This window comes from Oryctolagus cuniculus, chromosome 16 (assembly GCF_051225735.1).
Source record: "Oryctolagus cuniculus isolate XC-2025 breed Fujian yellow rabbit chromosome 16, ASM5122573v1, whole genome shotgun sequence".
In the NCBI taxonomy this organism is placed as follows: domain Eukaryota; kingdom Metazoa; phylum Chordata; class Mammalia; order Lagomorpha; family Leporidae; genus Oryctolagus; species Oryctolagus cuniculus.
Window position 1 is genome coordinate 38,745,556 of NC_142882.1, and position 23,034 is coordinate 38,768,589.

General features: G+C 43.7%; 1 pseudogene across 1 annotated transcript; it reads right to left on the bottom strand.

Annotated features, from left to right (window-relative positions):
• Window positions 1–15,530: 15,530 nt before the first annotated feature.
• On the bottom strand, window positions 15,531–22,051 carry LOC100358210 (small ribosomal subunit protein uS5 pseudogene; annotated as a pseudogene). The gene is made up of 2 exons (XR_016222353.1): window positions 21,740–22,051; window positions 15,531–16,553 (listed from the first exon to the last, which is right to left on the bottom strand). The product of XR_016222353.1 is annotated as a small ribosomal subunit protein uS5 pseudogene (transcript).
• Window positions 22,052–23,034: the final 983 nt, after the last annotated feature.

Genomic DNA, 23,034 nt, shown 5'->3' on the forward strand with positions numbered 1-23,034 from the left:
AGTTTTGTTTTTGTTGAGTTTCTTGAGCTCTTTATATATACTGGAATTTAATCTTGTCATTTGAATAGTGTACAAATATTTGGCCCATTCTGTCAGCTGCCACTTCAGTTTGCTGAGTGTTTTGTGTGCAGTGCAGAAGCTTCTCAGATAGAAGTAATCCTACTTATTAATTTTGGCTTTCACTGCCTGTGCTTCTGGGATCTTCGCCAGGAAGACCAGATGGCATCACTGCTGAATTCCGCCAGACATTCTAACAACTAAATCCAGTTCTTCTCGAGTTATTCAAAACCATTGAAAGGGGTGGAATCCTCCCAAACTCCTTCTATGAAGCCAACATTACATTAATTACTAACCCTGAAAAAGATGTAACAGAGAGAGAGAACTATAGACCAATTTCCCTGATGAACATAGACACAAAAATCCTCAACAAATTACCAGCCACTTGAATCCAGCAACACATCAGAAACATCATTCACCTGGACCTACTTGGATTTATCACTGGCTCTACATTCGCAATCAACCAATGAGATACATCACAGTAAAACAAAACAAAACAAAACAAAAACAAAACTGAAGATGAAAATCACATCGCTATCTCAACAGAGGACCAGAAAGCAGTTGTTAAAGTACAACAACATTTCACGATGAAAACCTTAACAAATTGGGAATAGAATGAACATGCTTCAACAGAGTCAAGGCAAATTATGACAAACCCATGGCCAGCATCCCATTGAATGGGGAGAAGCTGGAAGCATTCCCACTGAGATCCTGAACTAGACATGGATGCCCACTCTCAGCAGTGCTGTTTACAATAGTTCTGGACATTGTAGCCAGAGCCATTTGGCAAGGAAAATAAATCAAAGGATACAATTTGGGAAGGAGGAAGTCAAACTATCCCTCTTGGCAGATGATGGAATTCTAAACGTAGGGGACCCAAAGGACTCCGCTAAGAGAATATTAGAATTCATAGAACAGGTTGGTAAAATGGCTGGATACAAAATCAACACACAAAAATCAATAGCCTGGTATACAGAGACGCTGCCAAAAATCCCATTCACAGTAGCTACAGGAAAAATCAAATGCCTTGGAATGAATTTAACTAAGAATGTCGACTATCTAGAGGAGAAGACACATAAAAAATGTAAAAAAAAAAATCGTGTATGTTCAGAAATAGCACTGTGGTGCACTGTGTTAATATTAATACTCTTCCTGCACGGACAGTATCCCATACAGGTGCCGGTTCTAGTCCCAGGTGCTCCACTTCCGACACAGCCCTCTGCTATGGCCTGGGGAAGCAGGACAAGATGGCCCAAGAGTTTGGGGCACTGTATCCATGTGGCAGACATTGAAGAAACTCCTGGCTACTGGATTCGGATCACAGAAGCTCTGGTCATTGTGGCCATCTGGGAAGTGAACCAGCCAATGGAAAACATTCCTCTTTCTCATCCTCCAAGTGTATGTAAATCTCTCTCTCTCAAATACATAAATAAAATCCTAAAAAAGTTCTTACATGTTCATGGATTGGAAGATTCAATATCATCCAAATGTCCATACCACCACAGACAATTAACAAGTCAACGTGTTACCAATCAATATACCAAGGAGATGCATCTCAGATATAGCAGAAAATGATGCTGAAATTCATAGGGAAACACAGCAATTTCCCAAAACCTAAAGGAACCTTACAGAACATAAATAAAGCCAGAGGCATACAACACTAGATTTCAAGACATACTACAGGGGAGGTATCATCAAGACTGCATGGTACTGGTACAAAACATACGGGCAGACAAATGAAATAGAATGGGAATGCCAGAAATCAACCGTCACTTCTACAACCAAGTGGCATCTTTGACCAAGGAGCTAAAAGCAATCCCTGGAACAGAGACAGTCTCTTCAACAGTAGTGCTGAGAAAACTGTACCTCCACATGCAGAAATATGAAGCGAGACCCCTACCTTACACCTTATACAAAAATCCACTCAAAATGGATTATAGCCCTAAGTCTAATACCCGATACCATCAAACTATTGGAGCCCTTTGGGGAAACCCTTTCAGGCATTTGCATAGGAAAAGAGTTCTTGGAAAACACCCCAGAGGCACAGGCAACCAAAGCCAAATTTGACAAATGGGATTACATCAAACTGAGTAGCTTCTGCACTGCAAAAAACAGACTCAGCAAAGTGAAGAGGCACTGACAGATGGTGAGAAATCATTGCCAGCTGTGCAACTATTTAGGAAGTTCAAGAGTCTCAACAAGAAAACAAACAACCCAGTTAAGAAACGGGAACATTTCTTAAACAGGCATTTTTCAAAAGAAGAAGTCTAAATGGCCAACAGACACATGAAAAAATGCACAGGATCATTACCTATCAGGGAAATGCATATCAAAACAACAATGAGGTTTTACCACACTTCAGTTAGAATGGCTTCATACAGAAATCAACAGCCAAGAAATGCTGTCGAGGATGTGGGGAAAAAAGTACACTAATCCACTCTTGGTGGGAATGTTTACTGGTACAGCCACTGCGGAAGACAATAGGAAGTTACCTCAGAAAATCGAATATAGAACTTGGGAAGGTCTGTTTTACCCCTACATTTGTAAAAAGTTACTTTTTTTCAAACACCTGCTGTTGACACTCAGAACTTGCAGTGTCCGACTCCCAGGGCCCCATTAGGACCCTTAGTACACAGTGTTGATGAAGTTTCAACTATCTCACAATCTGTGCCCTATTCCAAGCCACCCCCTAATTTGAAGGCCCAGTTTAGGCCCCTTGAGCACAAAACTGGCCACCCTGTAAATCTTCTCTGATTCTTGCTCTTCTGAGGCTGGCAAGACACTGCCACACTGGTGGTCTCCATATCTGTGGTGACACACAGAGAGGGATATGCACCCACATGCCCAGAGATGTTCCATCCACTGGTTCACTGCCCAGAAGTCATAATACCCAGGCCTAGGCCAGACCAAAGCCAGGAGCCCAAAACCATATCTGGTCTCCTGTGTCAGTAGCAGAAACCCAAGTACTTGGGCCACTATCTGCTGCCTCCTACGTCCACCAGCAGGAACCTGGATTGGAAGCAAAGAGAAGCTGGCGCTCCAACGAGGCACTCCTATATGGGACATGAGTTGCCCAAGTGGTGCCTTAGGTAGTTAGCTCTGTCTCTACTTCTCTTATAACAAAGAGTGTTATAAGGAGCTCTTCTGATTGGTTTAAAGGTAGATTTTTTTAAACCTCCGTGTATTTCCTTTTTGATTCTTACCAGCTGAGCGGCGCAAGAAAAATTTGTCAATTATGTGTACCTTGTATTTCTCAACTTGAAAAATTGAGATAAAAAGTAAAAAAGATAAATGGAGATAAAAAGTAGTTCCAGGGCCCAGAACTGTGGTGCAGCAGTTTCAGTCAATGCTTGCAGTGCTGGCACCACACATAGCTGCTGGTTCAAGTCCTGGCTGCTCTGCTTCTGATCCAGCTCCTTGGTAATGCTCCTGGAAATGCAGCGGAGCATGACCCAAATATTTGGGCCTCTGCACCCATGCTGGCGACCTGGATGAAGCTCCTGGCTCCGGGTTTCAACCTGGCCCAGCACTGGCTTTTGAGGCCATTTGTGGCGTCAATAAGCACATGGAAGATCTTTCTCTCTCTCGCTGTCTCTCCCTCTTGAATTGTGTGTGTGTAATTCTGCCTTCAAGTAAGTAAAAGAAATCTTCAAAAGAATGCAAAGTGTAAGATAGACAGGGCCCGCGCCACGGCTCAATAGGCTAATCCTCCACCTGCGGCGCCGGCACACCGGGTTCCAGTCCCGGTCGGGGTGCCGGATTCTGTCCCGGTTGCCCCTCTTCCAGCCCAGCTCTCTGCTGTGGCCCGGGAGTGCAGTGGAGGATGTCCCAAGTGCTTGGGACCTGCACCTGCATGGGAGACCAGGAGAAGCACCTGGCTCCTGCCTTCGGATCAGCACGGTGCACCGGCCGCGGCGGCCATTGGAGGGTGAACCAACGGCAAAGGAAGACCTTTCTCTCTGTCTCTTTCTCTCTCTGTCCACTCTGGCTGTCAAAAATAAATAAATTTAAAAAAATAAAAAGATAGATAGACATGCTGTAAAAATTGAGTGAAATCAGGTATGTGAAGCTGAAAAAATGGTATTTACATATTAGCTGCCAAAATAACAAACACAAATATAATCATTATTAGTGTAATAATAGTCAACTGACTGTCATTCTCAAGTAGAAGCACAGTTTTGAATGTCACATCATAGAAATATGAAAGAAAGAAGCAATCAGAGCATTTTTGATTTAGAATCGGACTTAAACCTACCTCAAATAGCCAAGAACATGCAGTGACTGAGTTGAAAAATGAGATACAGAAATCCAAATTCATTGGTGCCTCTTTCTTGCTCTTGCTCACTCCTTGATTCTTCCTTCCCCTGCCCCACCTCCATCATCACGGCTTTAAATACTTAACAGTTTACTATAGATTTATTCAGGGAACTTAAAATTCTATCCAAGAGAAAAAGATGTCCCGGTGGGTGTCCGGTGCCACATGCCTGCCTCTGGCTTAGCATGGGCTGTGGAAGACTGGGGCATTGCTGGCCTCTGATTGTCGAGGCAGTGTTGGATTAGGTGAGGCCCTTTCATTGTCAACCCCTCAGGATATATTTATATAAAATATGGGTATTCCCCCCGAGAAGGACTGCTAATAAATGCATGCTTTTCATTGCTAAAAGAAAAAGTGGAAAACACATCTGCAATCTACCGCTGGCTTAGACAGACACACCATCCAAAGACTGTAATTCTGGGACTTTTCCAAGAAACCTTGACGGCTGTCACCACACTGACAGACTTGGGCCCTATTCTGAAAATGTACAATGTTGGCAGACTTTGACACTCAAATGGAGTGAAATGTATTAGGTTTTCATTTATTTTCCTTCTTCTTCCAAACTGCATTATAACACTATCTGGGGAAAATATTTTAGCCAGGAGTACTACATTGTCATAAACAGACAGAAAAGGGCTGGTGCTGTGGCGTAGCAGGTTAAGCCAACGCCTGTAGTGCCAGCATCCCATATGGGCGCTGGTTTGAGATCCAGCTGCCCCACATCTGATCCATCTCTCTGATATGGCCTGGAAAAGCAGTAGAATATGCCCAGGTCTGTGGGCCCCTGCACCCGTGTGGGAGACCTGGAGGAAGCTCCTGGTTCCTGGCTTCAGATGAGCACAGCTCCGGATATTAAGGCCAACAGGGGAGTGAACCAGCAGATGGAAGACTACTCCTTCTGCCTCTCCTTTTCTCTCTGTGTAACTCTGACTTTCAAATAAATAAAAAAATCCTAAATAAAAAAAAAAAAAACAGAAAAAGATAACAAGGTCTTAAATAAAGCTGATGACAGATATGTAAGTTTTAGAGTATGTTATATTTAATCAAAATATGCTACCCCATTGGAAATTTCAATTACATTTTCCAAGGTCAGTGAGTATAGGTGATGATCCGCCAACTCTTACATAATCTGCTCATTTTAAAATCTGCATGTCATTTGTAAAGTTGGTAGTTCATAAATTAACTCAATAAATACTCTTTGATTAATGTGAACAAGATGTTACTAGTAAGTTTCCAAATAATTCTAGCTGGCTTGTTTAACATTAAGATAAAATGCTCCCCACTTGGTTAAGTGATAAATTTACCTGCACTGGTTAAGAACGGATCCCTTCCAAGTTAACAGAGATTATGGATGTTAATATGAGAATCATGTTTTTTATTTATTTATTTTTTTGACAGGCAGAGTGGACTATTATGCCAGGATTGAGTATTGCAGCATGCTGATTTAAGCCACCCTGTGGTGCATGCATATCCCGTATTGGGGTGCCTGGTTTAGTCCTCACTTCTGATGCAGCTTCCTGCTAATGCACACTATGGGGACTGGTGTGATGCTTCTGGTACTGGGGTTCCTACCATGTACGTGGGAGACCCAGATGGGGTTCTTGGCCTTGGCCTTGCCCAGCCCCAGCTCTTGTAAGCATTTGGGGAGTGAACCAGTAGCAGAAATCTCCCTCTTTCCCTTTCTCATTCTTTCTCTACCTCCTTTCCTTCTTCCTTTTTCTCTCCCTCCTTATTTTCTTCTTTTTTGAAAATATTTATTTATTTGAATGACAGAGTGACAGGGGTTAGTGACAGAGGGAGAGTGAGAGAGCGCGAGAGAGAGTGGGGGGGGGGAATATTAATAAACCATTTTAAACGTTAAGAATCATTATTACAATTAGCTTACATTTAAGATAAATACTCATTTAAGGCTAAAATCTTCTTTTTTTGTTTTCCTATTTGCCTTTTAGTATGAGGGTAATTCAAAAAGTTACCATAGGGGCAGATTGTCAGCCTGGTCGTTAAGATGCCAGTTAAGGGATCAGAGCTGTGGTGGAATCAGCTAAGCTTTGGCCTGCTGCACCATGGCCGTTCATGTCCTGGCTGCTCCTCTTCTTAGCCAACTTTCTGCTAATGGCCTGGGAAAGCAGTGGAAGTTGGTATAAGTGCTTAGGCCTGTGTACCAGCGTGGTAGACACAGAAGTAGATCCTGGCTCCTGGCTTTGGATCTACCCAGCTCCAACCATGGCTGCCATTTGGGGAGTAAATGAGCAGAGAGAAGGCTTTTCTCTCTGTCTCTGCCTCTGTCTGTAACTCAAACTCTCAAGTAAATAAATCAAATATTTTTCTTTATTCAACATGGCATTTAAGACACTCACGTTTCACACTGGATCACCCCCATTGCCCACAAAAAAAGTTCCATATGTATTTTCACCAAAATATTATTTACATAACGTATTATTTGACCACTTCTACTCTGAACAGCTATCAGGCACTCCAGAACATCTGGTAAGACCAGATATTTCAAAAAATACTCAGGACTATCAACTTTATGTAGCGGTGAAAAAATGCACACAGGAAACAATAGTTGTGACAAAGAGATGTCTTCTCCACATGACCAGGTTGCCCTAGAACCATCCCTCCTTCCCTTCCTCCTCACACTCCTTTGCTCCAGGACCTCGAACCTTCTGAAAGGCCACAGCGGAAGTCCCTCAGGGGTGCCCCCAAGGTATGGGTTAATCAAGGCCACTTATGGCCACTTCCAGAGAACATGTCTTTCCTATGATAATTCCACTAGCAATGGGAGCTCGCAAGACATGTGATTTTTCTAAGTCCACTCTATCATACGTTGGAAAGCTCTGTCCATCTAGAAAGGCCTAGATGCAGGCAAAGCATTTTGTTTGTAAAGGCCGAGGGGAAAGCTGAGAACAGCTTGTTCCAGTTATATCCACAGGCCTTCTAAAAGGGGCCGGCACACCTTCCCGAGGGCGGCTGGCCTTTCCAGGCGGGCTTCTCCCTGATACACCCCGTCCACCCACGCCCATGGGTACTCACCGCTCTGCTGGCCATTGTCCCACGGGGCTCTGCTCCCTGCCGGGCCGATGAGTCCTTGGTAGTTGTCGTCATCATCTACAGCCCAGGTGAGGTGTTGGCCAACTGTGACACAGCGCTCACCGCAGGTCCCGGATCTGCGTGGCCACAAGGCCTGAAAGCCTGGCCTGGCCGGCGTCTGTAGACCCCGACTTCTCGGGCCCTCAAAATCATGATGGCCATCACAGCATTGGAGTCACCGCACCGCCACCACTCAAAGGCGCAGTGTCCTTGGTGCCTCAGAGCATGAGCCTCACAGAGGCCCACGGGGTTGGGCCTGGAGCCTCAGCTGCTGGTGGGGTGCAGAGCCCTTACTCTCGGAGGCGGGGAAAGGTCTCTGAGGCAATCGCCCACAGGAGATCACTGAGGTGGGACCGGGGGACTTCGCCGCCTCTTCAAGGCCCCGATCAGGGACACCGATCAGTGGCAGCCCAGGTTCAGGTGTGTGCAGCCCAGATGCAATAGTCCATCCCGGAGAGCCCTGGGGCTCAAACTGCATCTGAGTTCTCAGCAGGAACTCCCACTTTGTCTCTTTTAAGTTTTTGTGCTAAAACATATGTTGTTTAGCTGTACATATGAAATTTGCATTCATGAAATAAAAGCTTTAAATCAAAGAAGTCTAAGATGTTTGATTTCAGGAAGGTTTCAACTGCCCTCTTCTTTTCTGTTCCCATGGGATATCTTTTCCCTTCTCTTACTTTCAGTCTATGTGTATCATGGTAGGGGTCTTTCTTCTTGGCAGCAAATAGATGGGTCTTGTGTCTTAGTCCATGCGCATAAATAACAATGGACACAGGATTGGAACATTGTAAGAGGAAGGGAACCCTTCAATGCATACTCCCTCACACCAAACCCCGCCCCCACCTGACGCTGGCCACCACCCAGTGCTGTCAGCATTCTCTCCTAGACCTCAAGATTTATGCCATTCCCAAAATGTAAACCCTCCTATGAAATGACAAACTGCTTACCTGGGTGTTCATTTTAAGCACCTAGAGACCCGATGTCTCCAGGGAGGACTGCATGCTCCACCCACCACAAATGAGCCTCTAAAAAACCCACCCATGTCACAAAGTCTCCAAAGTGAATGCCTTCTCAACAAGAACACTGTGCCTTGCAAACCATTCCCTTCGCATTTCGACAAACCCAGTGGACCTGTATAACCACCTGTAATACGTACAGGGAATTTAACCTCTTCACTTCTGTGATGGAATGAGAATGCCGAGCCAGGATGGCGCTGGCGAGAGAGTCAGACCTGTGCTCAGCTACTCAGGAAATGATAGGGATCCTCCTGGTAAGGGAGCCTGCCTTGCAACAGGCTGTGATTGGTTACGGCCTAAACCTCCCCTTGAGCAGTTTGGCTGCCTGGGCTGTAGAAGCATACGTACTTCCTGGAATGAATGAGCCTGTGACCTGCTCGCCTCTAGCCTGCTTTCACCTGACTCCCAGTATCCGTGTCTTGATTCTGCGCCACTTCTCCCCAGTCCATTCACGGCAAACTAAGAAAGCCACCCATGTAAGAAAGGCTCTAATGTGAGTGTCTTCTCAACAAGCACATTGTGCCTTGCAAACCATTCCCTTCCCAGCTCCACCAACCCAGTGGACTTGGATAACCGCCTCTAACACTTACAGGGAATCTAACAATTTCACTTCCATACTGGTTCAAAGAACAGTGTTTCCCACGAGTGGTAACACAAAGCAGACTCAAAGAAATTGAGCACTAACTCTACTTTCAGCATACCCCAGCAACCCCTTGAACACCTACAAAGACTAGATGTTGTAAAGTAGCATGCCTTTGCCCTGTATATGTACATTCTAGACACAGCAAAGAAAAGAAAAACAACATGACAAACAGCATGGCCCATGCTTAACCTTGTCACTCCACACACAAGCTGGCAAAAAGCCCTTTACTTTTTTTCCACCACTTCACCCTGAAGCAGCACCAAACACAACAGATGCAGCTCTTGCAAAAGTTCACAGAAAATACTTCGTACGAAGAAGCTGTATGGGCTTCAATTTGTTTGCACCAACATAAGCTTCTTCTGATTTCATTTTCCATGAACTTTCTGAAGTCTTCTCAGGTCAGGGCTTGCCCACTAAGAACACAACACCTTAAACAAAATTGCGCATCGTCTAAAGGTTAGGATCTGGGGTATCCTTTAAATGTGACCAGTTTGGTCTGGAGCCGTTCCCTTCTCACTTTCCTCTCTGCCTTCGATCTAGTAAACAGGTACAAGCTTATGTAATGCTTAGAGATGGCTTCACCCACGGACATCCAAAAGTCATTTACAGAGGATGAGCTTTCCTATGAATTTAAATACAAATTCTGTCATACATATCATCTGCAATCTTGATGTTGCAACATTAGGACTCCTTTGACCATTATACACACACTATACAGAGTAAAAGGAAATGTAGAAAACATACAGGGAAATGGCTGAAAACATCCCAAGTAGCAACACCTTTTGCAGTTCCTCGCCTCCTACCTCCTCTAAAACGCAGAACAAGCACAGGTGGCACAAGGCTCACTGTGGTGGCCAAAAATTCCATTCCCCAGAGATGCAATTCATGATTGTTACCGAAAAGATATTTACAACGCGATTTCACTCCTTCTGTGTTTAACCTACATTTAGGAACTTCTGAAAAGGGCCAGCACACATTCCCTAGGGCAGCAGGCCTCTCGGGGCGGCCTTCAACATGATGACACCACTGTCAGCAGGAGCCGAGACCACCAGCCCATGCCCACGGCCACTCACCGCTCCACCTCCTGTCCTCTCGTGAGGCTCTGCCTATGGAACAGATGAGGCGTTGGCCAACTGTGACACAGCGGTCAACCCAGGTCCTCGATCTGGGTTGCCCCAAAGCCTGAAAACATGGTCAGGGATCCATAGATCCCGCCTTCTCTGGCCCTCCAGCTCTTAATGGCCACTGCGGCATTCGAATGGCCTCACCATCACCACTCAAAGGTGCAGCGTCCTTGGTGCCTCGGGGCAGGGGCCTCAGAGGCACCGCGGAGTTTGGCCTTCAGCCCAAGCAGCTGGTTGTGTACGGAGGCCTAACTCTTGGAGCCAGGGTCTGCATTCTGAGGCATCGCCCACAGGAGATCACTGAGCTGGGCCCGGGGGGCTTTGCCGCCTCTTCAAGGCCCCAACTAGGGCCGTCAATCAGTGGCAGCGAGGGTTCAGGTGTCTGCAGGCCAGATGCCATAATCCATCCCGGAGTGCCCTGGGGGAGCAAACCGCATCTGAGTTCTTTGCGGGAACTCCCTCTATGTCAATTTTCCTGCTGAAGTATATGTTGTTTAGCTGTACATAGGGAATTTGGAATCAGTAAATAAAATCCTTAAATAAAAATGTCAATGTTGTTTGATATTAGAAAGCCCTTTTCAGTTCGCATCAAATATCTTCTTTCCTTCTTTCAGTCTATGTGTCATGTTAGGAGTTTGTCTTCTTGGCAGCAAATAGATGGGTCTTGTTTCTTAGTCCATGCACGTATATAACAACAGATAGACAACTGGAACTTTATAAAAGGAAAGGAACCCTTCGACGCATACTTCCATACTCCAACCCCAACCCCACCATCCACCATCCACCATCCACCATCCACCACCCACTGACTTCAGCATTCTCTCCAAGATCTCAAGATTGTTGCCATTCCCAAAATGTAAACCCTCCTATGAAACAACAAACTCCTTACATGGGTGCTCATTTTAAACACCTAGATATCTGATGTTTCCAGGGAGGACTTCAGGTTCTCATGCACCACTGTAGTCTCTAAAAAACCCACCCATGTAACAAAGGCACTACAGTGAATGCCTCCTCAACAAGAACACTGTGCCTTGCAAACCATTCCCTTTCCACTTCTACCAACCCAGTGGACTTGGATAACCACCTGAAATACTTACAGAGAATCTAACATTTTACTTCCATACTATTTTATTATTATTATTATTATTATTATTATTATTATTTATTTGACAGATAGAGTGAGTGAGAGAGAGACAGAGAGAGACAGAGAGAAAGGTCTTCCTTCCGTTGGTTTACCCCCGAAATGGCCGCTATGGCCGGAGCTATGCAGATCTGAAGCCAGGAGCCAGGTGCTTCCTCCGGGTCTCCCATGCGGGTGCAGGGGCCCAAGCACTTGAACCATCCTCCAATGCCTTCTCGGGCCACAGCAGAGAGCTGGACTGGAAGAGGAGCAACCAGGACTAGAACCCGGTACCCATATGGGATGCCGGAACCGCAGGCAGAGGATTAGCCAAGTGAGCCAAGGAGCCAGCCCCCCCATACTGGTTTTAAAAACAGTGTTTCCTAGGAGTGGTAACACAAAGCAGACTCAAAGGATCTGTGCACTAACTCTGCTTTTAGCATACACCAGCAACACCATGAACATCTATGAACACTAGATGTTGTAAAGTAAGACATGTTTGCCCTGTAAATGTACATTACTTACACACCAAAGAAAAGTAAAACAACACGACTAACAACATGAACCATGCTTAAACGTGTCCACCGCACACACGTCGGCAGAAAGCTCGTTAGATTTTTTTCCCCCACTGCTTCTTCCCTTAAAGCAGCACCAAACACAACAGTTTGTACTACTCAGACAAGGAGTGCCTGGTTCCATTCACAAGGGACTGCAATTCGTATGAATTTCACAAAAGGATAGCTACAAAATCATTATACATTACCTCTACTTTTAACATACTTTGTGCACTTCTAAACTTCCAGAAGGACTAGATGTTTCAAATGAGGACTTCCTTGTGTCCAGCCTATACACAGTAGTGCTGAAGAAACTATATACACGGAACGGGTTCTATCAGAAAGTGTCTTCTAAGTAGGAACCTTCACGGAAGTCTAGAGAAGACTTCGTTGCTTCTATCTCCTTCTCTCTACAGCCAACAGGTAGATGTGGGCACACTTGTCACTGCCATGTGATGTTACAATTTCACTTTCCAAAGTCCTTTTCAGAGGACAGTCTTTCTAGGGAATTTAACACAAAATACACAATACGTGTGAGTTTATGTACACTACTTTTGCCATACATCGGCACCTCTTTAATATTACTGACTAGACATTGTAAAATGAGGACTCCTTTGTCCAGTATATACGCATCGTGTACATTACAGCAATGTAAATGAAATACATGTAACATATAGCACAATAGCTAAGAGCGAATGTTCTAGCACACACTCGCAAACACACAGTTTGGAATCTCTTCCCACCCACTTCTCTCAACCCGATAAACAATGTACAAGAGAGTATACTCTTCACCAAAGGGACTTAACAATTCTACTGCTAAACGGTTCCTATCACTTTTTAAAACCTACTTGACAGGAGTGGTAATCCACTGCTCCTACTTTTACACACACCAAGCACTTGTACACATCTAGAAGACTCGGTATCTCAGACGCAGCACTACTAAAACTTCATGGAAAATACTTAGTTCAAAGAAGGTATGTGGGCTTCAATTTGTTTGCACCAAGATAAGCTTCTTTTGATTTCATTTTCCATGAACTTTCTGTAGTACCCTGGTAAGGCCTTGCTTACCATGAACACAACACCGTTAAACAAAACTGCACAAAGGTCACAATGGATAGGATCTGGGGTATTCATTAAGTATGACCAGTTTGGTCTGGAGCCAATCCCTCCTCACTTTTCTCTCTTCACTTGATCCAGTGCACAAGTACAAGCTTATGTAATGCTTAAAGATGGCTTCACACACCGACATCCAAAAGTCATTTAGGGAGGACAAGCTTTCCTATGAATTTCAATACAAATAGATAACATATGCTAGTTTTCCTATTGCCATACACTGGCAACCTCTTTAACATCTGAAATCTAGATGTTACAACATTAGGACTCGATTGTCCTTTATATACACTGTATACAGAGTAAAACAAAATGCAGAAAACATACAGGGAAACGGCTGAAAACATCCCAAGCAGGAACATCTTCCGCGGTTCCTCACCTCCACCTGCTCCAAACCATGGAACTTGCACAGATGGCACAAGGCTTGCAGTGGTGCCAACAATTCCACGTCCATGAGATGCAGCAAAGTGAAACACATTGCACAACGCACACACCCAGGAAGACAGTGGTCTTGCCTCACAAGAGGCTCAGTGGCGTGGAGCTCTATGGACTTCCGTCCTCTCTTTCAGATCCTCCTCCCACAAATCCTTCCCCAAACACAAGGTCTACCACTCAGGAGTGAGTCTGGCCACTCGCCAACACCCCCCCCCAAAAAAAAACTTTCATAGTTTCATATGCATTGAAACAAAAAGTCTATTTAGAAAATGTGTTAACCCGTTTCTTCTACTTTGAACATATATCAGGCACTGCAGAACATCTAGTAAGACTAGACATTTCAAAAAAGTACTCAGGACTGTCAACTCTACATAGCAGTCAGAAAACACACACAGAAAACGATAGTTGTAACAAGGACATGTCCTTCTCCAATGACCAGGCTAACTAGAATCTTCCTTCCTCCCCTTCGCTCCACTCCAGGTCCTCCAAACTTCTGAAAGTCCACAGCTGCTTGTCTCTCCCGGGACGCCACCAAGAGTGGCTTAATCAAGGTGGTTCACAGTCACTTCCTGAAGAGCTTTCTTTCCTTTAATAATCCAGACGAATGGGCTTTTGCAAGACCTGTGATTTTTCTAAGTCCAATCTCAAATGTGTCAGTAAGCTTTTCCATCTCGAAGGACTGCAAGCAGCCACGCGTTTTGTTTGTAAAGGCCAAGGGGAAAGCTGAGAACAGCTTTTTCCAGTGATATCCACAGGCCTTCTGAAAGGGGCCAGGACACCTTTGTTCCAAGGGCGGCCGGCCTCCCCCTGATGACACCACCATCCATGGGAGGTGAGACTGCCCGTCCATGCCCAGGGCCACTCACTGCTCTGCCGCCCGTCCTCAGGGATCTGCTCACTGCCAGGCCACTGAGTCCTCAGTGGTCATCATCATCCTCCTCGGCTTTCGACCAGGTGAGGTGTTGGTCAACAAGGCAGTGCTCACCACAGGTCCCAGATGTGCGCAGGCCCAATACCTGAAAACATGGCTGCTCTGGGGTCCTCCAGCTCCCGATGGCCGCTGCGGCATGCGAGCGGCCTCACCGGCACTTCTCCAAGGTGCAGCGTCTGTCTTTGGTGACTCAGAGCGGGAGCCTCACTGAGGCTCCACGGGGTTGGGCCTGGAGCCCCAGCCATAAATTTTGATATTTTTTATCATCATTCATTTCCGGAAATTCTTTGATTTCTTCTATGACCCACGTTTCATTGAGGAGCATGTTTTTCAGGCATCTTAAGTTTGCATATATTTAATTTTGGGGGATTCCCTTCCTTTCAATTGTTTTGAATAGCTTGTGAAGAATTGAATTACTTCTTTATATATCTGGTAGAATTCAGAGTAAAGCCATCTGGTCCTGGGATTTTGTTTTTGTTTGCGGGAGTTCTTTCTCTGAGATTCAACCTCCCTTTTGCTCATTGGTGTGTTTAGATGTTCTATGTCTACTTTACTCAACTTAGGTAGATTGCATCTGTCCCAGAATCTATATATTTCTTCTAGGCTGGCATAAACCTCTTTGAAGTATTTCCTCAGGATTCTGTTTATTTCTGTGGTATCTGTCATTAAGTTTTTCAAAACTTTGATTTTGTTGATTTGTTTTCCCCTCTTTTTTTGGGGGGGGGGTATTTGGGCAAATGTTGTGTCAATGTTGTTTAATTTAATTTTATATTTTTAAAAGACTTTATTTCTTTATTTGAGAGGTAGAGTTATAGACAGTGAGAGGAAGAGACAGAGAGAAAGGTCTTCCTTCCGTTGGTTCACTCCAGAAATGGCTGCAACAGCCAGAGCTGCACCGATCTGAAGCCAGGAGCCAGGAGCCAGGAGCTTCTTTCAGGTCTCCCACAAGAGTGCAGGGGACCAAGCACACAGGCCATCTTCTACTGCTTTCCCAGGCCACAGCAGAGATTACTTTTATAAACTACTGTTCATTTAGGAGCATGTTGTTCAATCTTGATGTGTTTGCATATGTTCTTCAGATTCTTGAGTTGTTGGATTTGAACTTTTTTTTTTTTTTTTTTTCAGGCTCCATCCACTTTATTTTTCTCAAGTAAAAACCTATGTTGTGGCCACAGCTGGAGCCTGGGTCCTCTGCACGGACACCCTGGTACGCGTTTTCATGAGGTGGTTGGTGAACTCCTGGTAGGGAGACTTGGTGAACACGGTCTCTTTCCAGAGGTTGGGGGTCAGGTAGCTGTAGGTCTTGGAGATGGCATCGAAGGTGGCCTTGGCAAAGTTGCCGAGGGTGGCAGTGCAGCCCCAGGCTGAGGTGTAGCAGTCGTCAATGCCAGCCATCAGCAGCAGCTTCTTGGGGACAGGGTCGGAGACGATCCCGGTGCCCCTGGGCGCGGGGATGAGGTGCACCAGCAGAGCCACAGCGGCCGGTCACCTTGCACGGCACTGTGTGTGTGGGGCTTGCTGATCTTGTTCCCCCAGTAGCCTCTCCGCACAGGCACGATGGACAGCTTGGCCAGGATGATGGCCCCTCGGATGGCGGTGGCCACCTCCTTGGAGCACTTCACGCCCAGGCCAATGTGGCCGTTGTAGTCCCCTGATGGCCACAAATGCCTTGAAGCGGGTCTGCTGGCCGGCCCGCGTCTGCTTCTGCACCGGCATGATCTTCAGCATCTCGTCCTTGAGGGCGGCGCCCAGGAAGAAGTCGATGATCTCGGACTCCTTGATGGGCAGGGAGAACAGGTAGACCTCCTCCAGGGACTTGATCTTCATGTCCTTAACCAGGCGGCCCAGCTTGGTGACCGGCAGCCACTCCTTGTCCTGATCAGAGAGTTGTGCGCTATGATTTTGATTTTTTTTTAATTTGATGAGACTTGCTTTATGGCCTCCTATACGACCTATTCTGGAGAAAGCTCCTTGCACTGCTGAGCAAAATATGTGTTCTTTAACTGTGTGATGAAAAGTTCTGTCGAATCAGTTAGATGCATTTTGTCCATAGCAGGGGTCACCTTTGTGGTCTCTGTTGGTTTTCTGTCTGCGTGATCTACCCATGATGAAAGTGAGGTGCTGAAATCCTCTGTTGCATTGTGTCATCCCTCTTTGTCTTTTTTTTTTGGGGGGGGGGGCGTTAAATGACTTTAATTTTATCAAAGCTACCAAGTGAATTAAATGAAACTTCAAAACAAAAGAAGCAAATAACAAAGTCATCTACAGTCACAAGCAGTTGAAATCAACAAGTCCTTTTAGGTCCCTTGCATACACACTCAACATCTGCTTTTATGTGACTTTGATAAAGAATGTATGGATCATGGTTTTTCACACTTCAAAAACTTTTTCCCAATTCAAAATCCCTACGTTCTATGACTATTGGATAACCAAAAATATACTGCATCAACTCAATCTAGGAAAAAATGTCACTGATTTTCTTGGGAGCAAGAATTTTGTAAAAGACAAAAACAGCAACAGGCCTCTAAAAGCAAGTTTGGTACAGGTTACAATTAAGATGCTGCATTCCCTTACTGCATCACAGTGACACACACAGCAATGTTGCATACTAAGCATTCTATTTCTACGAGAATTCATGATCAGATTGGTACTACCAAAATATCAGCAAGAAGGCATATTTGCATTCACTTTCTTAATGTACTACCACAGCACAGCCAAAAGACATGCCCATCCACCAATGACTATCATCAAAATGTAAATAGGACACCTCTTGCTTTGTACCTCCTTCTGCCCCCTTGCTGCTGGCCCAGTGAGGAATTTCTGATACTCGCTGACTGCTCAGAGGTGGTTTAACGATTCCTGATCCAGGATGTCTCTAGTCTATCAATTATAACAAAAAGATACAACTCTAACAGGAAATTTATACTTCTATGTTACTGACCCTTCTTGGCCGTCCCCTCTGCAACGGTGGTCACTTTGGAAGCTGGGCCGAGTGAAGGGCTTTTCAGCTTAGAGCCAGCAAGATCTGTAGCTCTGACCTGAAAGTCCTTCGACTCCAGGGCAGTTCCATTTCCAGTGATCCAACTCTTGGCTGGCAGAGCTGCCAGGGCTCTTCACAAGCTGACTTCTGCTGAAGGCCTGGCTTACCACATTGAAAGCCACTGCAGTGGACTGGCCTGTTGGGTCTCCTTGAGGGAAGATCAATGGCTGTGTAAAGCAGCCATTCATTGGCCTGCCACCTATCTTTACATTGCTTCTGATGCCTAGCTTTATTTTCCTCCTGGTTTTTGTTAAAGCAGACAAGAGGATGCAAGTCAAGGGGGTGCTCTCAAGTCCCATCTCTAATCGTTGTGGCCTAAACTAGAAGTCTATAGTCACAGGCATGTTCTGATAGTGGTTTATTTTGAGGTAGACAATACCTGTGAGGAAAGCTATGTCCTTAATTAAAACGTTCTCTCCTTTTGTTTCGTCTGAAAGGGAGGTTCTGCCTGTTTATTGTGCTGATGGCAAAGTAATTCTAGCTGTGAAATTATAATTTAAGCTCTCATTTTGGCTATCCTATTACAGAGAAATGCTAGCCATCCCTTTTATAAGGTCTAAAAATCCAATTGTGCATTTTGGGGAGTCTTCAGAATAGAATTAGTTTCCTACCTTGTAGAGAACAGAGAAATGAGAGAACAAGTCGGGCTTAGAATAGAGAAATAAGGGAGCAAGTCCCAGATTGCTTACTGACAATAGCAGTATCAAATGAAAGCTTAGCAAGCGATTTCAACCGTTAGATAACAACATAGGAAAACATTTACCAGAAGATCCAATGCCTTCTATAAATTTGAAGAATACATGTATTTGGAAACACCTTTTAAATATCTAACATGGTGTAGCTTATTTAACCAGAAAACTCAAGCACAAGCATATAAAACATTTTCAGTTTCTTTCTACCAACAGATTTAAAACATCTGATACAGAGATCCAGGTCACATGAATCAAAATGTATCTTTGATTAATTTTAGCTGTTTAAATTGATGGTCAACCTTTTATCTCTAAGCCAATTAAAACAACATTCTTAATAAATTTTCCCTTGTAGACATACAATATGTATACACATATAACATAAAAGATAGAACAATAAAGCAGTTTCAGTAATAAGCTTTTAAAAATCTTTAACTTTTTTTTCTGTAAATTATCAATTGAATACAAAGACTTTCTTCTCTTAGTAATCTCAGTTATCCATACTTTCTCTCAGTTGGTACCTGTAATATATTATTGGCTTCATCAGTTTATAGAACCACCCCCAAAGTACTGAATGCAACAGAAGTGGCTGGAAAAAGCTCATTGGAGCCTATACAAAACTGTGGATGACAAAAGACTTTAAATAGCCATGTTTAAAATTATAAACTCATTACCCAACAAGAGGCACTGGCCTACTTCACATAGTCTTTTAAAAAGCACCTGTAGGATTTTACAAAGCATTTAACCCTTTTAGGCCTTTAGAGCTTTCTCATTAAGATAACCATCATGTCTAGTAACACAAGATCATTAGACTTTTTATCTTTCATGCATTTGTATCAGTAGCATTTTATATTATACAAACTTAAAGTTTAGCTCCACTTCACATCTTGACAGTACTTCTAACATAATGCAAACAGCCTGATTAGTTGGTGTCTCATGTGTCCTGGGGGCCATTTGGAAATTGTCAAAGTCTAAATTTTTGAAATTTTGATTTTTTGAATGACTGTCAAGGATGCAAAGAAGGCTCAACATCCACAATATCTGGTTGAAATAGGATCGCTTAACATCATGACATAATATAGACCAAATTTTATCATGGTTACAAAGTGATCATTCAAATGTTTGAAAATAAGCACATATTTAAATGACCCATAGCTCTTGATAAAACACTCAGCTGTTTTAAACAATCAGATTTTAGGAGAACAAAATAGATTACTTTAACTCACTGCTTTCATGGAAGATCAGATTCTAATTTTATGTCAAAGAAAAATAGATTAATAGCTTTTCTATCCAAAATTTCTTTCTTTCATAACCTTCTGTGACTTCCACACACCCTCTTCAACTTGAAACATTCCATCATTTCCATTCCAGTCTAGAGTAAACTAGCCATCAGGATGAAGTCATCCTTACAAACTATATCCTTTCTTTATACTCAAAAGAACTCTTTCCTTCATAATCTTCCTTACCAAGAACACTCTTTCCTTCATAGCCTTTCTTACCGAGTACACATTTCTATACTTGTGCTGTTTTCCATCTGCCAATGTTCTTGATTGACATTTTGAAATAATCTCCAAATGTAGAAAACATTTTTCAATAAGGTAACACATCACATTCCAGCCTCAGTTACTTTAAGCAGTGCTGAACTACTTTTCATGGACAGTTTATGCCTTAACCCAATTTAAATGAGCAGTTACACCTAAATGACTTTAGATGCTGATATTGTATTATATCTCTATCTGGATTCAATTAAAATTAAAATTGCATTCATCTAAAACAAGTACTAATTCCCCACTGCTCTTTCACTGAGTACTGATTACCCAGAAACCTGTTAAAATAAATTGCAAATTAAGTTCAGCATGTTACAAAGCAGTATTTTCAAAGGTAGTGATCTTCCTGGATTGAAAGATAGAAATTTCTTCAAACTCAGTGTCTAGTTACAGTTGCTTTTTTTCCTGAGAACACCTTAGGCCCAGGAAATCATAGTCAGCCAATTGGGTCTGCCTCTGAAAAAAAAAAGTGCAAGCAGCTGCAAGACAGGCCCAAAGGTGAAGGTGGACCAGAAGCTAATGCACCAGGGATAAGAAGCCCACTGCAGTGGAAGCCAAAAGACCTGATTTTCCTGTCTGGCTTGCTCATGATAAAACAAAAGTGCCATCAGAAGGGTGGGATACCTAATTTGTTTCTCCATAAGCAGGGAGCTCAAAACGATGGGATTACCACTCCCTTGCTACGCTTATGGTAAAACTGGAACAAGAGAGGGAGGGGCAAAAGACCAGCTGGAGGGCAAGGGATGGGGAGTGAAAGCATGGATCATTGATAAGACAGGGAGAGTAGAATTTGGACCAGGCCTGATTCTAAGATAAAATCAGAATTCCTGGGTGGGATGGGGAGGTACAGTGAGCTGAGACAGTGAAGAGTTGGGGCTGCAAACGTGGAAGGCAGAGGTTTTGGCTCAAGCCCTTGACCTCTAGTGGAAACTTTGGATGCCAATAGGACCTGGGCTGGGAAGCAAGAAGCACACATAGAAGGTTTAAATAGAAGAAAGCAAGCTTGAACATATGGGGTCTCCTTCCATTTTCCTGAACATTCACAGAAGTGATAAAGATCTTGAATGCTATCGGGCTCAAACGTACCATGGAGGGGCCACTTTGACTGACTGTTAAGGTCATACATGGGCCACGCTCAATTACAGAGAAAGATGAGGCATCGGGGTTTGAGGGCTGGAGCCAATTTGAGAGGGACCCTATTACGTAGGAGGCTACCAAGAGAATCCGAAGGATCGTGGAAAAAGAAAATTCCCATTGCGACCTGTAAAATCAGATCAGTGGACATTGAAATCCCTGCCGTCTGACTAACAAGAGAGTATGATAAAAGAAGGGAGAAAGAAGGTGAGGGTGTGAGAGAGAGAGACAGATACAGAGCCAGAAGTCAGGAGACAGAGAAAAGAAAGAGAGTTTTTATCATCTATTGCTGCCCTAAGACATCTGTAACATGTAGCCGCTGGAACAAATGAACTTTGTCCACAATAAACATGGGTATTTACCAAAAAGTGCACGCATACCTACTGGTCAAATCTAAAACCATTTGCTAGATGTGGAGCTACTTGTAATGAGCACTTCCCTCACCCTCGCCTACTGCCATTCCAGGGACTAAGCCCAGGACTGCAACATCTCCCTCCCAGAGGAGGGCTAGCAAGGGTCACTCCAAGAAGATAGTCCTTCCTACAAACTAACAAAAGGGGTGTTTAGATAGGGAATATCTTATTACCTCTACTGTTAACATACTTTGGACACAGGACTTATTTAATACACAGCAGTTTCACTCAAATGCACGTATATAACGACAGACAATTGGAACATTATAACATGAGGAAGGGAACCCTTCTATGCATGCTTCCTCACGCCAACCACTGCCCCCTCATCCCGCCAGCCACCACCCAGGGACTTCAGCATTCTCTCCAAGACCTCAAGTTTAATGCCATTCCCAAAATGCAACCACCCCTACCAAATAACAAACTCCTTAAACAGGCGTTAATTTTAAATACCTAGAGACCTGATGTTTCCAGGAAGGACTTCAGTTTCCCACTAACCACACAGTAGCCACCAAGAAACCCACCTGTTGTAACAAAGGCTCTTCTATGCATGTCTTCTCAACAAGAACATTCTAGTCCAGAAAACTCTCCCTTCCCATCTCTACCAACCCAGTAAACAGGTCGAAGTTCCTGTTACACTTAGTGGGCCTTTTAACGTCCCTAAGTGGTTGTAAGAACAGTGCTTCCTATGAGTTATAACACAAAGCATACTCAATGCATTCGTGTACTAACTCTACTTTGTCATACACCAGCCACCTCTTTAACATCTAGATATTGTAAAGTAGGACTCGTCTGACCTTTATGTATCCATTATATACACAGCAAAGAAAAACAACATGACAAACATTGACAATGGTTCACCCTCCCCTACTGCACACATGCTATAGGAAAAAGCCCTTGAGACTTTTTCCACCACTTCTTCCCTGAAGCAGCACCCAACACAACAGTGTGTACTACTTAGAAAAGGAGTTCATCGTTGCTTTTCCAAAGGACTGTATTTCATATGAAGTTTACAATAGGATAGCTACAAAATGTATTATGTTTTATCTCAATTTTAACATACACTGTGCCCTTCTAAACATCCAGAAGGAACACAAGATTCAAATAGGGACTTCACTTTGTCCACTACATACACAGTAGTGTTGAGGAAACTATACACATGGAACTGGGTATATCAAAAAGTTTCTCCTAAGTAGGGACATTCAGGAAGGTCTAGAGAAGCTTTCGTTTCTTTCATGTCCTTCTCTCCAATACAGACAGGTAGAAGTGGACACACTTGTCACTGTAAAGTCGTGTTACAATTTCACTCCCAAACGTCCTTTTCAGAAGACAGTCTTTCCATGAAATTTAACACAAAAGGTACAACACGTGTCAGATTATTAACACCACTTTTGTCATACATCGGCATCTCTTTAATATGTAGAGACTAGATATTGTGGAATGAGGACACCTTTGTCCAGTATATAAACAACCTCTACATTAAAGCAATGTTAAATGAAATGCATGTAACACATAGGGCAAAAGGGAAGCTCATATGCTATAGCATACACTAGCAAAACACATTTTGGAGTATCTTCCAGCCAACCTCCCAAAATCAAATGAAAAAGTAAAACAGACTATACCCTTCACAAAAGTAGCTTAGCAATTCCACTTCCAAACGTTTCCTATCACTTTTTAAAAGCTACTTATTACAAAAGGGGAAATCCACTGCTCCACTTTTACATACACAAAACATTTCTAAACATATAGAAAACTCGATATTTCATACACAGCTCTTCTAAAACTTCATGGAAAGTACGTATTACAAACAAGCTATGTG